Genomic DNA, 17,747 nt, shown 5'->3' on the forward strand with positions numbered 1-17,747 from the left:
GCTTAACTGCAAAGTGGTCTGACACTGTTTCATGGTCACTGTTATGTAATTGATCAGTGTAGGGTGTATCTTATACATTTTCAAGCACTCTTTTATCCATGAATGTGGGATACTATCAAATGCTTTTTGTAGTCAATCTATGCCATACTTAAGATTCTTCCCATTTTTTACAGTTCTCCACTATGACTTTATTTAACAACAAATGATCTTTTGTTCCATATGACTTTCTTTTATTGCCCTTTTGTTCTATTGCCAAAATAGGGTTTTCTTCTAAAAGACTATAAACTCTGTCGGCATTAATTCTAGGGTATAATTTATACATCATCGGAAGGCAAGTTATTATAGCAATAACCCACGCCTGGGTGTGGGTAATGCTGGATTTACCCATGGTTGGTGTGGTTTGGTCACGGCGAGCCGGTGGCAACAAAGACAACAGTGGGTAAATCCGCATTACCACCAGAAGTGGTTATTGCTATTATACAATGATATTATTTAAGAAAAAAATAATTACTTTTCTTAAATAATGGCATTGTATAATGCCTCCTTGCTGCCCTTCCGCAGCTGTCTGGTATTCTGCGGCAGTTCTGATGTACTGTGCATGCTTATGCTTATGTAGTACATCAGAGCTGTGGGCAGAAGCAACGGAGAAAGCAAGATCTCCATTGCTTTTTACAAACTGTCTCGCTATGTTGAAGGAGTTCAACATAGCGAGACAACTTTAAAAAAAGCAACGGAGAATCTCCGTTGCTTTCTTAAAGCTGTCACGCTATGTTAAACCCATTTAACATAGCGAGACAGTTTGTAAAAAGCAATGGAGATCTTCCTATCTCCGTTGCTTTCTTAAAGCTGTCTCACTATGTTAAATGGGTTTAGCATAGCGAGACAGCTTTAAAAAAAAGCAACGGAGATTCTCCGTTGCTTTTTTAAAAGCTGTCTTGCTATGTTAAACTCTTTTAACATAGCGAGAGAGTCTGTAAAAAAAGACTTATACTAATGGAAAAAGTCCAGGCAACCAGACCTTTTTCCATTAGTATAAGTCTGATTTACAACGTGCATGCCGACCAATCAGCGTGCACATTTTGGAATATTAATGGGGGGTCATTGTATAATGGTCTTTAATTTTTAGGGCAGGTTGCAGGTTCACTCTTAAGTAGGAGCATTGTTTTTCCTGTTGTTAGTCAGGTTGGTGTCTGTTTGGGGGTGCACATATAAATATTTCTTACTCATGGCTAAATCTGCATGCAGAGATGTTAATACTTTTAACCAGAATTTAGGTACTGCATCTGGGTCTGGGGTTTTCCAGTTAGAGGCTTTTCTTAAGTTTGTTTCAATCTCTCTGGTTGTTACTTCATCCCATTTCATATCCTGTACCTTTAAATGTTTTATTCTTTCTTTTACTTCTTCTATCTATTTAGCACATTTGTTATGTATATATATATATATATATATATATATATATATATATATAAATGAATATATGGCTCTACTTTGGAAGCTTGAACTTTCAAAACTTCCGACTTCATATGGTCGAGACCATAAGATCAAATATTTGAAAGTTCGAAACTTTAATTATCAGGGTGACAAACCCCCTTGCATCCCCCAAACCTCCTGCTAATTGAATATACGAACTCTGAGACTGCACTATAGTGAAGAGAATGTTACATTTCCCATTCCACACTATATGGCAATCTCCACTTAAACCATTCAAAGTTTCAAAGTTTCAATGTTATGGTCTCGACCATATGAAGTTTGAAGTTTTGAAACTTCGAGCTTCCAAAGTAGACATCTGGAGTTCAACATTAAAGACTGTGGTATCCTTGCAATATCTCATTCTTCCAGAAGGCTGTTGTGAAAAGGGTTGGGGTTTGGGTGGGTGAGAAGTTGAGGAAGAATGAACATGGACAGCACAGCTGGAACATTATGGTGAGTACCTAACTTCTTTATCTGATGTTGTCAATTTTCATTCTATCCTCAACTATTGGGACAGAGTTCCCAGCTACCTAAAATCCCAGGTGGACTCAAAGGAAGGATATTCCTGAGTACAGTTGAGTGAAAGGCTGCTCTACCACCTCAAGACCAGATCTAATTTATAATGAGTGATAAGGTATGAGGACTGGCCCAGGTTGCAGCTGCACATATATCACCCATGGAAGCTCTTGATAGAAACACTGAAGAAATTGCCATGGACCTAGTTGAATGGGCTCTTAAAGGTTTTGGTAAGGTGAGACACAACTTGTTATAGATAAAAGAAATGAGAAATGCAATCCGTCAGCCATCTAAATAGAGTTACTTTCATAACTGGTTTGCCCAATTTGAAATCTGCAAAGGAGACAAGTAATTGATCTGCCTTCCTGGTTTATTCTGTCCTGTGTAAGTAAAAATGTTATTGTCTGTGAACATCCAATAAATGTAACATATATTCACCTTTGTTTGCAAACTTAGGAAAGAATTCTGGCAAATTAATGGATTGATTGATAGTGATATTGGATTCTGATACCACCTTGGGAAGGAAAGACGCATTGATATATAATGTGACTGTATCTTTATGAAAGATCAGGTAGGGAGGTTTAGATGACAATGCCTGAAGTTCTTAAATTCTTTTAGCAGGTAATAGCCACACAAAAAATTGTTTTCCAGGTCAGGAACTTAAGATCACAATTAACTGCTGGTTCAAAAGGAGAATGAATTAAGGCCTGCAATATCAAGTTCAAATCCCATGGTGAAGTTGATCTTTAAATGGGGGTCTCAATAGAAGGGTGCCTCTCAAGAATGCTTTACAAACTTTAGAAGAAGCCACAGAAGAATTTTCAAACCCAATATGAAGGTTAAATATTGCTGCTAAATGAACTTTAATCATAGAAAAGCTAGCCCCCTCATTAAAGATTAATGCCAAAAATTCAAGTGTGCCATGTATCACAGCTGAAAATGGGATCAATATGTTTTTGCCGTGCCTAGAAAATGAACATTTTTCACTAACTTGTGTAAAGCTTTCTTGCAGAAGGCTTATGGGAAGATAAAAGAATATGATGGATAGGGGAAGAGACCATTGGTTGTCTGCCTATTAGAGGAATTGGAGAAATCACACAGTTAGCTTGAGGTTTGAGATATCTGAATGAATCATATCTGTTGGATGTGCAAGAGGTATAGAATCAGATCCAGAATCCAAGGATGAAAAAGCAGATGAGGCAATAGGAAGGGGAACAAAATCTGCCAAGGCCAATAAGGTGCAATGAAGATGACTTTGCTCTTCAACCTGGCAGCTTACTGCAGAAATTTTGGAATCGGGGTAATTGGCTGGTTAACATAAAGTAGGCCGGGAGGCAAATTGTAAAGTAGAGCATCTCTCAGTTATTACCCTGAAGGGGAGATAGGGCAAAGTAACTGCTGCATTTATTGTTTGGGGGGGGATAAAGATCACAGCTAGGCTGGCCTCATCAATGGAAAATCATTTCTGCAACCTTCATGTTGAGAGACCACTCGTGAGGTAGAAGAATGGACCTGCACAATTTGTCTGCTATCACATTGCTATCACATTGGATATCCCAGGGATGTGCATTGCTATGAGAAAGCGGTAGGATGAGATTGCCCATTGCCACACTCTGACTGCATCTCAACACAAGGAGCAAGATCTGGTTCCTCCTTGTTTGTTGAGGTACCAAACTGCTTTCTCCACGTGTGTCCTGGAAAGGACCCTGCGACTTCCTGAACCACAATTTCTGACAACCTTTTTGATTCCTAGAAAAGGATCTTTGAAGGGTCGGAAAATGTACGCCCACTACAGAGATGATCTTTCCATCCTTTCTCCACCTGGAAAATGTGTTTTTCACTTTTGGTCCAAACAACAAACTGCCATCAAAGGGTGCATTGATGAAAAATGACTTGAAAGGCTCTGCAAAATCAGATAAGAACATCTAAGCATGTCTCCTAATGGATGTGCCTGAACCCGCTGCCCTTGCGTTACATTTGGCTGCATGCAAGATAAACTTTATGGATGAATTTGAAATGGATTGGAGGGTAACCAGTTGAGAGGCCACAGACGATTCAGCCTCAGCAGTACTGGTCCTTGAAAGGGATTTTGAAAGCTCCTTGATCAAGTCCCTTTGTAACCTAGTCAAATGTTTCAAATAGTTCAGCCACCTAAGAGCAAAAGTTGCTGATGCCTAGACATGCTTCCCAAACTTGTCCATCACCCTAGACTCCCTAACAGGGGGATGAACAGAGGCATTTGCTCAGCGAGTTCCTTCTTGGTGGCTGCCACCATGAACATGGCATCAATGGGCACCCTCTTACTCCAAAATTCTTTCCCAACAGGTGGAGCCAGAATCTCTCCTGGCCTCTTAGGGATTGGCTCAACTGAGTCAGACTCCTTCCAGTCCCACTGAGTGACCAAATCAATGAGCTCATCGGCAGGTGGAGTGACCCAGGGGCCAACTCCAAAGGCCTCCAGCAATACTGATTCCTCCGAAGAAGGGTTGCTGGAGGTCCAAACATCTCTCTGCTTTATGATTTCAAGGATGTCTCCAAATGAGACATCTTCCAGAGGTGATTGTAGGGGCCCTTTCTCCTTCATCAAAATTAGTATCCTCAGTGACTGACTTGTGTGGATAGTCCAAAGTGCCTCCTCTTGCACTTTCTCTTCCTATGGATTTCCTCAATGGACTACTCCAGTGAAGTGTTGGAAAAGATCATTAAACCCTGCTGGATGGTCGGGGGGTCTTGAGCTGGTTGGCTCTGTGCACAATGAATTACTCCTGTGCAGTGTAACAGTTTTCTGTTTCTTTTTGACAAGCATTTCTAAAGAAGCAGACACAGTATTGCCAGCAACAACATCCCTATGGATAGGCACAACATTCTGTCTAAGCAGGGCAACATCCCATGCCCCTTCTTTCAAGACAAATAGGAGTGGTTCTCCCTTGACCACTGAGGGGACCCCAACAGCCACAGAGGATGTGTGTAATCCCTAGCCCATGGTGGCTGTAAGGACTACACCAGAGGGATCTGAAAAAAATTATGAGTTGTCTGAGTAACTTGCTTTGGCCACAGCAGAGTCATCCACCTGTGGCTGAGGCAAATTACCAGCCTGCTGTGGTGGCAAAGGCAGCTTAGTATTTGTTTTTCTTCAGTGAGTGGAAGAAGGTCCAACCAAGGAAATGGTATATTGTTCCATGGTCAAGCCAGAAATTGGTACTTCATTCCTGGGGAAGCTTAGTAGCAATAGTCCATAAAACATGAAAGTAGCAAAAACTAACTTTTTTCCAGAACCCCTCCCATGCACACACACACACACACACACACACACACACACACACACACACACAAGCACACACACACACACACACACACACACACACACACACACACACACACACACACACACACACACACACACACACACACACACACACACACACACACATGCACACACACACACACACACACACACACACACACACACACACACACACACACACATGCACACACACACACACACACACACACACACACACACACACACACACACACACACACACACACACACACACACACACACACACACACACATACACACACACACACACAAGCACACACACACAGTAAAAGAACTTTAAACACTTGCCCCAGCTCCAAAAAGTAAAATAACCATAGCATCTCCACAGAAAATGCAGTTTTAAAAAACTTATTTTACCACAAAAGTAAAAAGTTCCCTCCCATTTACAAATACATAAAAGTCTAAAGACAGTCAATAAAAATACTTTTTCCTAGCTTAACAGTACTTTTTAAAAAAGTTAATTTTGTTTGGGAAAAATCAAAAGCAAATGGAAGGGCTTTCCACCAAGGCAACTGATCTTCTCAGAAATAGCATTAGCTGACCATCAGTACTCAAAAGCATGCAGAGAATTGCAGTTCTTGGTGACAGGAAAGCAATGAATGCCTTAGTATCCAATCCTGACTTTTAGTCAGCTCAGCTTGAGCTGAATGTTTTGGGCATGTGGAAGGTGCCCTAAAGCCTTGGAGCTGTCTGGCTGTTGTGTTATATGCAGGATATAACCCAGGTGACTTAGGCTTCTGCAGCAGTGATGATAATGATGAACACTGACCCTTGACCCTGGCTGGAATATTTTATTGTGTTTAGATAAACAAGAAGTAATAGCATGAGACAACCATTTGGAAATAATCTGTTTGGAAACTAGCTGTCCTTCTTAACTTCACAATAAATGAAAAAGCGATCAGAAGTTCTGAAAGATTCTGTTATGCCAAGACAGTACCTGAGTTGTCTGTGGATATCCAAGGTATGAAGTAGCCTTTCTCCCTTGTTCTTAAATTCTGGAAAGAAGATATGGAGATGGATAGCTTGACTTAAAGTAAACTTGGGTCCAGTTCAGGCATGAAAGAAGAAGAATTAGTTCTTAACAAAATCCTGTCTTTGTGAAAAAAGAGATAAGGTTCAGCCATTATGCCCTTGGGTAGTGTAGAGGTATAAAGCCCTGATTAAGGCCCAAATGACCCATGCTCAGTTAGTGGTTTGGCTGACTGATGGAGAGGCAAGAAAAGATGAATGTTCCCTTCCAGGTGGCAGGGTGCTCATTGGTGAAGCTCTCTAAGGGGAGGTGTGGTCAAAAAAGGTGACTTTCTATTGGACCTAAGCACTGAGTCTGGGGGTAGGGAAAGTGGGTAGGGCATGTCAAATTCAGAAATAAAACAGATGCCTGAGCCCACGGGGCTCACCTCAGAAACAATGGAGTAAGGGGGGGATAGGAGAATGACTGGTATAAATGAGTTAAGGGTAGACCAAAAAAAGAACCTCAATTCAGCCTGATGAGCTGGTTCAAATGGAGCAAGAGTTATTTTTCTAACACAAAATTAAAATTAAGGTGCCACCTGTTTTCTTGAAGGCTTCTTGTACAACACCTCTTCAAAAACACATTCACATGAGATGGCATTGAATGAAGGGATATCCATAGTCAGACATGCTGAAGTGGTGAATAAATGAACCACAACTGAGGAGTAAGACAGGAGATAGGACAGTATCTCACACAAATAATGTAAAACCAGAGAAGCACTAGCCCTGAATGTATGATGGCTTTTTTATTGCCACCAATTAGAAAACATTTTCCATTTGCCAATATATGATTTTCTAGGAGCAGACTTTCTTGTCTCTGTTAATACCTGCTGCATATGTTTAGAAAAAAGGTTCCTTAAAGGTATTAACATCTTATCATCCAGGCAGTCCTTTGAAGTTACAATTGTTTGAGGTTCAAATGAATCAAACACCCCTGATCTTGTGTGAACAAATCCAGTCTGTGAGAAAGCTTGTGGTAATTGTCCCTGGTCATTTCCAAATGAAGGGAGAAACATTGTTGGCTAAGGGACTCACCACAATGATCTTTAAGGAGTCTTTCTGAATCTTTATAAATACCTTAGATGTTAGTGAAAAGGACATAAAAGCATTCTTAAACATCAACGTTCAAGGAAAAGAAAAGGCATCCATCCTCCAGGCTTTTTTGCATGGAGATCTGGAGCAGAATTTTGCCAACTGATTCTTTAGAGTGGAGGCAAAAGATCTAGTTGAAGTGTTCCTCACTGATAGATCAAATCTTGTAAGACCCTCTGATTTTGTTTCCATTCACAGATACAAAAGATTGGCAGATGGAACCCTCTTTGTAATTACGGTCAGGTCCTAGGCAAAAAAAGACACTCAGAATGTTTATACTTATAAGGAATTTGCCAACTGCAGCCAGATTTCCAATTCTTAGTTGACATGAATGTACAATTGTTCACAGAAAAATAAAATGTAAAATGCCTGTTAAGTGATATTGTACTGAAAAGCTATATCCCAAGCTAGAATGGTTAGTCTGCACAGGGAGTAAAATCTTGTCCCCCCTTGCTTGTTTATGTACCACATCACTGTGATATTGTCTATAAACACTTGTAGAGGCCTCGATGACCACAGATAATTTAGAGCATTCAAAACATTAATGTACGTTAACATCTCTTTTACGTTGATGTGTTTTGGTCTGTCTTTCTGTCCCATTGGCATGGCTCCTGAAGCGAAGTCTGAGGCAATTGTTGGGACTCACTGTGCTGAAGCAGGAAGGAAGAATGGAAGAACTGGATTCTGATCAATTTGATCTTTACTCCCCATAATCTCCCTTTTTACAAATCTTAGAATTGGAATTTGGAAGGTAAAGGATTGTTGGTGCTGGGACCATACAGATTTCCGGTACCATTGTATCCGGCTCATGTGGAGTCCTGCAAGAAGTATCATGAGAATCATTGATACCCCGAGATCCATAATCCTGAGGAATTCCCTTGCTGACATGGAAGTCTGAGTGCCAAACCTCGGGAATTGATATCAATACGGATCCATTTTATCATGTGGAATAAAAGCTCTTAGAAATGAGGTGTCCAGAAAACACCCCAGACAATAATTTTGTGAGAAGGCATCAGCAAAGACTTCTGAATGTTCTCCTGAAATTCCAGCTTGTGTAGGAGATCTTTTACCCAAGTGAAAGATTCCTGACACTTTGAAAAAGACTCTGTAAAGATAGCAAGATAGCAAGTTTTATGAAAAATGGGAATACCTTGCACTCTGCAGTAGGGTGTCACATGAGCTAGACTGTTGGAGCAGTAGATAGTTCAGAGGGTAAACCAGACAACTAATAATGTGATCTAGATACACAAAACCTTAAGAAGTGCCTGAAATCTGGATTTAAAGGAATGTGATGATATGAATCTTTTAAATCTAAGGTCAGTAGGAAACTCAAATGGGGAATAAGGGGTAAAAAGTTATGAAGTTACAACTGTTTGAACTTGGGCAGTATCACAAACTAGTTCAGAAAAGAAAGATCCAGAACTGGTCTCCAAGAAGCTTCTTTCTTTCACAGTAGAATTATCCTGGAATAAAATCATTCTCCTAATTGAGAAGGAGGGACAGCTTCTATCACTCCCTAAGCCAGCATATGCTGGATGGCAGGAGGGAAAAGAAGACTTTTTATCTGGTGGATGATGAAGAATTCCCTGAAAAGGAAGAAAAGACTTCCACTGCCATCTGTAGCCTTGATGGATTCCTTTCAGAACCCATTTGTTTGAAACAATTTGTTGTCAAAGGTAAAACTAGAGGTTCAGACTTTTTGGAAGGATTAATGGATTGCCAGGGTGGAAGTGGGGAGGAATGTCCCTCATATAGTCATTCAGACTTAATAGATTAACCTTTGTGCTTGGAGCAGTGTTCCCTGCTTTCTTTTTGGAACTCCTTGTCACTGTTTTTTTTTTAAACATCTACTTAACAGCAGATTACTGGGACTGTTTATTTTGTTTTTATTGAAATTAGATGAGGGAGCATAGCATCCCTTGAAAAACTAGGAAAACGAAGGCTGAAAAATATGAGAGCTCACTTGAATGAGCTTCTCCCTCTCAGCACATTTTAATGAACTCTGCAGCAGAAGTTCAAAAAGTAGTTAACTATCCAAGGGAGAATTCTAAATTTCATTTTTGTCATCTTCTGGGAGGTTTTGTGAATGCAGACAGACAAACCTTGTCAGCAGTCCTGGAAGTGGCACCAGCAGAATCATATATTTTAAACAATTCACAGTGACTTCATAAATGGTAGAGAACAAAGTACAAAAATCAGATTTTTCCTCACAAGAGGCAACTGATGCCAAATAATTCTTCAGTAGCCAGGATAGACTTCAACATATGAACCTGACAGTTGATTATTCTAAAAACAGATGTTGAAGAAGAATACACCTTTTTCCCAAAACTTATCAAATGGAGAGGGATTAGAATTAAGAAAATACATAGCAGGAGCTCAGTTTACTAAAGCTATAGGTGCTGGGTCATATCTGGGATCAATGGATAAAAACTTAAAAGACTGAAGAACATTATATGATCTATCTGCATTTTAGGGGCAGCAGGCTGACTTTCAGGGGAAATTTCAGGCTGCAACCAAAATATCCTCAAAGCAGAAAGACCAGGAGGAATAGGCATAGATTCAGGAAATTCCACTTGCAATAAGTTATAATATTTTGGGGGGACTGCGTACCGTCAGTATTTTCCCATTTAAAAGTACAGTTGTTTAAGTGGAACTTTCCATGGCAGTAGATGTTCAGATGGATTCCTTCTCTACGTCTGCGTCATGCTTCCCTAGGACTACTCTCCAGGGGCTCCTGGACCCTTCTCCTTCCTCTTCCCAAATATAGTTAGCTGTGGTAACCTACCCATATAGCTAAGGCTATGGCAGCAGTGATTAATATGAAGAACATAGTACAGTTTGTGTGCAAGTTGAACTTACCATAGCAGTAGATGTTAGAGTGGTCACTGCTGCAGTGACTGCTCCCTTCCTCCATCCCCCTTGTTTTTCGGTGTGCTTTTTATGCCAGTGGGTGGACATTTAGTTTTTGGTATTCCTAGCCTTCCCTCTCTCTGCTGATAGGAAACTCTGAACAGCTTTGTGCCCAAATTTGCCTTTTAGTCAGCTCAGCTTAGCTCAAGCTGCTTGACAGTTTGGGCATGTGGATCGTGTTCTGAAGCTTTTGAAGCTGGCCAATTTTAATATCCTGGGCAGAATATAACCCTTATAACTAAGGCTACTGTAGCAGTGGTTAATATGCAGAACATCAAGTGATTAATTTTGGAAATAGTGTCACAGAAAGACAATCCTTCATAGGGACTATCTAAAGTCACCCTCTCTTCAGAATGAGAAATCTGTGAAGACATTACATCATCTGTCCCTCCACATTTCTTTTAAGGTTCAAACTCTTGAATCTCTTCAGAAAAAGAAGAATCCCATTTTTTTAACAGACCAGCCATATAAGAAGGGTCAAGAGCCTGAACTAAACACTGAGCTAAGCCCAATAAACTTCTCCTGTCTATTGGTACTGTGACAGGAGAAGACGTCTTTAGTTTTTTTTGTTTCTTTTTGATTGGCATTCCTGAAGAAGCAGACCCAGAATTTTCCAGCAATGATGTCCCTAGGGATGGGCACAACATACTGGCTAAGCAGGAAGGTATCCCCTGCCCCTTTCCCAAGGACTGACAAGAGTAGCTCTCCCTTGAGTGACATGGGCACAACAGCCACAGATGGTGTATCTATGTCCCAGTCCATGGTAGCTGTAAGGTCTGCACCAGCAGGACCCAAGAACAAAGGTGAGTGGTCCAAGGAACTAGTTCTGGCCACAGCAGACTAACCCACCTGTGGCTGAAGTAAAATATCAGCCTGCTGTTGTTTAACAATCTTTTTCTTATTGTGGTTGGAAGTAGGCATAATCTAGGAACCAGAAGAGTTCCATGGTTAAGCCTAAAAAAGGTGTCTGATTCCAGGGAAGTATAGCAGCAACAGTACGTAAGACAGGTATGTTGCAAAAAGTAACTTTTCCCCTTAAAAAAACAGTAAGAAGCACTTTAAACACTTACTCCAGCCCCCAAAAGTAAAATAATGCCACTTTCTCCACAGAAAAAGTAGTTTAAATAAGTTTTGATGATTTTTTACCACAAAAGTAAAAAAATGATTCTCCTATTTAAATTGAGTCACGTGACAGCCAATAAAAATACTTCCTAGACAAAACAGAGATATATTGCAGGAAAAGCAAATTCTCTAAAATATAAAGTGGATTTTTTTTCCCGAAGGGAACTTGATTGCCCAGCAATGGAACAGTTAGCCAAACATCAGTCATCAGAAGTCCACAGAGGAGCACTCTGTTCAGATGCAGAAAACCTCCAAAGGACTTGAAGCCTAAACCGGACTTTAGGTCAACCCACCTTGAGCTGACTGTTTGGATGTATGGAAGGTGTTCTGAAGCTTTAGAAGCTGTCTGGCTGTTGTGTGCTTGGCAGGACATAACCTATATAGCTTTGACTAGTGCAGCAGTGATCCAATGAAGAACGTCAGGTAATCCTTGTGGGAAAACTAAATACAGAACTGCCTATGTCACAGTATAGGCACTGCTTGATTAAGCAGTATCAGTAACAGAAGTCAGACTAAAACACATTCCCCTTAAAGGAGAATTTTCACAGTAAATGTTCATTGATAAAGAAATAAACTATTTATATGTATGTAATGAGTGGCAACTGCACGTTTTAATTTGAGACGTGGGAAGAAAATCTCCATATCAGTTTTAACAACAAACTAACACTTGATAAAAATTCATGTGTTCAGCTGGCAAAATAAATTCATCTAGGGCATGTAGTTTAAATTGATGTGTGCTTTGTTCCAGGTCTAGAATGATGGTTAAATAGCACATTCACAGGTAAGCACACCTCTCAACTGTCCCTATTTTGAAAAAAAAAAATCCTATTTTCAGGCCTGATTTATCTCCTCTTAGGGTGTCCCTATTTTTAGAGATACGTCCCTATTTTAGGACTTGATTTACACCTTCACATAATTTTCTGAATACTCCTCATCACATGTGATTTTCGAAGTTACCTAGTACACAGAAAACCATACTATATGACCAGCCTGCTAGTGGGAACAGTAATTTAAAGAAAGGTGACACACATCATACATCTCCTTTTTTCTGAAGCAAAAATGAATGACCTAGTATGCTAAAAGTTTCAGTACAGTTCATTAAAGGCTACAGATTTTATACTGTCTCTTGGAAAATGTGCTTATATTTTTCCATTATTGTTCTCTCTCTCTGTTTTTTTTAAGTACAGTTGTGTAAGTAAACATACCATGACACTACATGATCGAATGATGACTGCTGCAGTAGCCTTAGCTACATGGGTTATATATCCTCTTAGGATATAACAGCTGGCCAGTTTCTAAAGCTTCTGGGTACCATCCTTATAGCCAAACTGTCAGGCAGCTTGAGCTGAGCTGACTTAAAAGATAAGTTAGATAGCCAAGTCTTTCAGGGTTTTCCTGACAACCGAGACAGAGAGGCTGAGCCCTATGGCTAGGCTTGTATAGGCCCTAGGGCCGATAGCCTAGTACCAACCTATGAACCTATGAAAGAACAAAGCTAGGTTCAACAAAAATAAATGTCCCCACCCTGGCATTAAAAAAAAGATGGATGTAAAGAGAGAGCAGCTACTACAGCAGTGACCATTTTAATGTCTACTGTTATGGTAAAATTACTTACACAACTGTACTATGTTCATTGCGTTTATCACTGGAGCTTTATTTATAGGGGTAGATTACTCTAGCTTACCACATTTGGAAGGTGGAAGGAGAAGAGTCCAGAAGCCCCTGGAAAATAGTCCTAGCAAAGCCTAATCTGGACGTAGAAAAGGAATCAAGCTTATAGTGTCTTGTAAAAGTATGTACAGAGGATCAAGTAGCAGCTTCTACAATATTTCAAAAATCCAACTCTTTCCAAAAAGGCAAAGATGAAGTCAAGATCCTGGTAGCATAGGCTTTGACCCTGCCTTGTTATGGTGAGTATAACAAAAAGTAATAGCCTTATATAATGGTTTAGAAATAGCCTGCTTTGACACAAGTTGTCCCTTCTTATCTTCATAAGAATTGATCCAAATATCTAAAATATTTAGTTCTGTCAGGATAGTACCAGAGTTCTCTGTAGACATCCAATGTATGCAGTATCCTTTCTTCATCATTTTGAGGTTCAAGAAACAAAACAGGATATGGATAGTTTGGCTTAAAGTAAACTCGGATACCACTTTAGACATGAAAGAAGGTTTAATTCTCAAAGAAACTATATCTCCATAAAAATGAAATAGAGTTGACGCACCATAAGTGTTTGCAACTTAGATACCCACTTGCAGATGTCAGATCAATCAATAAAACTGTTTTCCATGTTAAGAACCTAATGACAGTCAGGTTAGCTGGTTCAAATGGAGAAAGTGTTTGTTTCTCTAACACAAAATTATGATCCCAAGGAGGGGCCACCGGTTTACTTGGAGGTGTCTTATTTAAAATCCTTTTCTAAAACATTTTGACATCAGACTGCATTAAAAGAGATGGGTCCATGGGCAGACATGTTGAAATGGCCACTATATGAACCTTGAAACAGGAATAAGAAAGGCCATAGGCTAGTAACTTATACAAATGTTGTAAAACCAGGGGACAACCAGCACCAAATAGTTGCTAGTTATGTTACTGGAATGTATGATTTTCTAGTAGCAGCTTTTTTGTCTCCACCAGTACCTGCTGCACATGCTCAGTAAACAGGGGCCTAAATGGAATTAAGACTCTACCATCCAGGCAGTCAAATGAAGGTGATTGATGTTATGGTGTATAAAACACCCCTGTTCTTCTATGAGTAAATCCATTCTGTGAGGAAGCTTGTGGTAATTGCCCCTGGCCATTTCTAAAAGAAGGGAGAATCATGGTTTCCTGGTCCAGAAGGGAGTAACTGTAGTGCTCTTGGAGGATTCCTTCTGAATCTTCAGAAGTAGCCTGGATTTTAGTGGAAAGGGTGGAAAAGCACACATGAATATTCCTGTCCGAGGGAAAGAAATGGCATCTATCTTCCAGGCCTTCTTGTGTAGGGCACTGTAATAGAATCTTATCAGTTGATTTCCCAGAGGAGAGGCAAAGCCATTTCCTTGAGGAACTCCCCAGAGAAGGATCAAATCTTGGAATACCCCAGGTCTATTTTCCATTTGTGAGGGTCTGCCCAGGTCCTGCTCAGCATGTCTGCCACACAATTTTGCTGTGTCAGAATATAGGATGCCTAAAGAGTGAGATTGTGCTGTGATTATATATCCCAAGCTAACATAGCTAGTCTGCAAAGGGGGTACAACCTGGTTCCACCTTGCTTGCTGATGTACCATGTGACTGTGGTATTGTCTGTAACCATTTGAAAAGGTTCCAGGGATGAAACATAGTTCAGAGAGTTGAGTGCCTTAATCAAGGCATTTATCTCCTTGATATGTATGTGCTTGCATCTCTCCTTGGTGTCGCACACCCCATGCACTTTTATCCCTCCTGAAACTGCTTCCCCAAAAAAGGCTGAAGTGTTGGTGGTGACTGACTGCTTTGGAGCAGGGAGGGAGAAGAGAAGACATGGATTTAAAGATTTCTATTCTTTCCACCAAAAGATTTTTTTTTCTGAAAAACCTCAGCAGCAGGATTTGAAAAGATAAATGGTGTTGATGGAGGGACCAAAGAGATTTTAGGTACCCCTGTGTCTTTCTCATGTGGAGTTATGCTGGGAGAATCATAAGAATCATAGATGCCATGAGACCCCTAAATCCTGAGGTATTCCCTTGCAGTGACTAAAGTCTCAGTGGAGAACCTTAGAAATAGATCTAAAGATCTATTTTTTTTTTACTGTGGAAGAAAAGCTGTTTGAACTGAAATGTCAAGCTGGTATCCCAGGAATACAGTCCTGTGTGAAGGAGTCAAGAAAAGCGTTTGAATGTTGTCTTAGAATCCCAGCCTGGGTAAAAGATTCCTGACACTTTGAAAAACTCTGCAAAGATATGCAAGTCATCTAAATATGGAAAAATATGGGTACCCTGTAGCCTGCAATTATCTAGAACTGGAGATATATACTTTGTGAACACTCTTGGTGCAGTGGATAGTTTAAAGGGTAAGGTAGAGACGTGACAATGTGATCCAAACACACAAAACTTTAAGAAACATCTGACATTTGGATGAATAGGGATGCAATGATAAGCATCTTTTATGTCTAGCGTTACCAGGAAACCTGAAGGAGGAAGACGAGGTAACAAGTTGAGAAGTGACAACATTTTGAGTTTGGGCACTATAACAAACAGGTTTAGGAAAGAAAGATCCAGAACTGGTCTCCAAGCATTTTCTTTCTTTGGCACTAGGAACATTCTTGAATAAAAACATTTCTCCACCTGGGAAGAAATAACTGTTTTTTCACTCCTTGAGATAGCATGTGATAAAAAACAGATGCAAACAAAAGATTCTGATCTGGAGGATGAGGAGTGACCACCTAGAATTGAGGAATTTCCTACCACTGCAATCTGTAACCCTGGAACAATCTGCCCTCAAAAAGAGAAATGGAAATTCAGCCTTTCTGGGAGAAAAGGGGTACCACGTGGGAAGAGGTCACAATGTCTCTTGAATAGCCATTCAGACTTGTTTTGACTGTGCTTGGTTTTTGGAGGTTAGACACTTCTTTTGGAACCCCCACTGCAATTCTTCTTTCTTAAACACCTGTTTACCTGAATTTTGTTGAGACCGTTTATTTTGTGTCATGCCAAAACTAGATGAAGAAATTAAACAGAATCCTTTTCACAATTTGAAAAAGGAGGGATGATATTCCCTGGAACTGCTTTCCTTTTTCATCACACTTTTTAATCACCATTGCAGCACAGGGGCCAAACACTAAATCTCTATCCAATGTAAAATTTAAAATCTAATTTTTAACATCACCTGGGAGGTTCTTAGAATGCTGCTATGCAAACCTCATCAAAACCGTACCAGTGGCCATAGCCCATGAAGAAGTATCAATCGAGTCAACACAGGACAATGAGTAATGACTTGCGCAACAGAAGAAATTATGCAATTTAAAGCAGATTCTTCCTCACAGGCAGAAACTGAAGATAAAATACCCCTCATACTTTCACAATTTGGTCCGATAATTCAAAATTTGGAAACTCAAAGTTGCAGAAAAATACAGTTTTCCCCATACCTATCAATACTTTTCCCATCCTTATCAGAAAGAGTAGGACTGGAATTAATGAAGTGCTTAGTAGCAGTGGGATCAACAAAAGCTGCAACTGTGTCAAGTCTGGGAACAGTGTATAAAAATTATAAGAGTGAGGGGCTTTATGCATTCTATCTGCCTTTTTTAGGGACTGCTGGCTGACTACCAGGAAAACTGCAGGCAGTAATACACACATTATCCAAAGCAGACAGAACAAGAGGAATGAGTGAAGGTTCTGGAAAATCCTTCTGTAAAAACTCATAGTATTTTCTGAGAGACTGAGAAACCTCAATGTTTTCCCACTGAAAACACTGGGACTTTCTAACAATAGTCTTAGAGAAAGAGAAATGCCCAAAGGGAGAATCAGAAAGTTAGCGCTCCTCTGAGTCTGAATCAGAAATCTTGGGAAAAATCCCAGTATTATTCTCTGCATCTTCCTTTTTAGATTCAGAATCTTGAATCTTTTCAGAAAAAGAGGACTCTGTCATTCTTTTACCAGAAATTACTTTACAATAAGGATCAATAGCCTGAATCAAATCCTGAGCCAGACTGAGTAAACTACTTCTATCTGTAGATACTTGTTTGGTTTTCTGTTTCTTTTTGACAGGAAAAATGGAGCCAAATGTGTTACTAATGGCAAAAGTTGCTTCCTGAGGGATGGGCACAACATTCTTAAACAATAGGAAAAATTTCCCTGTTCCCTCTCCCATGACCAACAAGAATGGCTCTCCCTTGACCACTGAGGGGACCCCCCAACAGTAACAGTGGACATGGCCAACCCCTGGTCCATAGTGGCTGCAGGTGCTACACCAGAGGGATCTGGGATAAAAGATGAGTGGGCTAAGGTACAATATGTAGCTACAGCAGTGCCATCCAGCTGTGGCTAAGGCAAATTGATAGCCTACTGTGGTGGCAATGACTTTTTCCTTAACTTTTTATTTTTGTGACTGGAAGGAGGACCAAATGTGGGACCAGTAATCTGTTTCATGGTCAAGCGGAAAATTATGCCTCTTTCCCAGGGAAGACAAGTAGCAACTGCTAGAAAACACTACCAGTCCACAAAAGTTAAATTTTTACAGGAAAAATTCAGTAAAAAGCACTTTAAGACACTATGTCAATCTTATAAAAGAAAACAATAAATTAAATTTCTCAACAGAAAAAAAA

This window comes from Protopterus annectens, chromosome 12.part0, assembly GCF_019279795.1.
Source record: "Protopterus annectens isolate FY-2018-M chromosome 12.part0, PAN1.0, whole genome shotgun sequence".
NCBI lineage: Eukaryota > Metazoa > Chordata > Ceratodontiformes > Protopteridae > Protopterus > Protopterus annectens.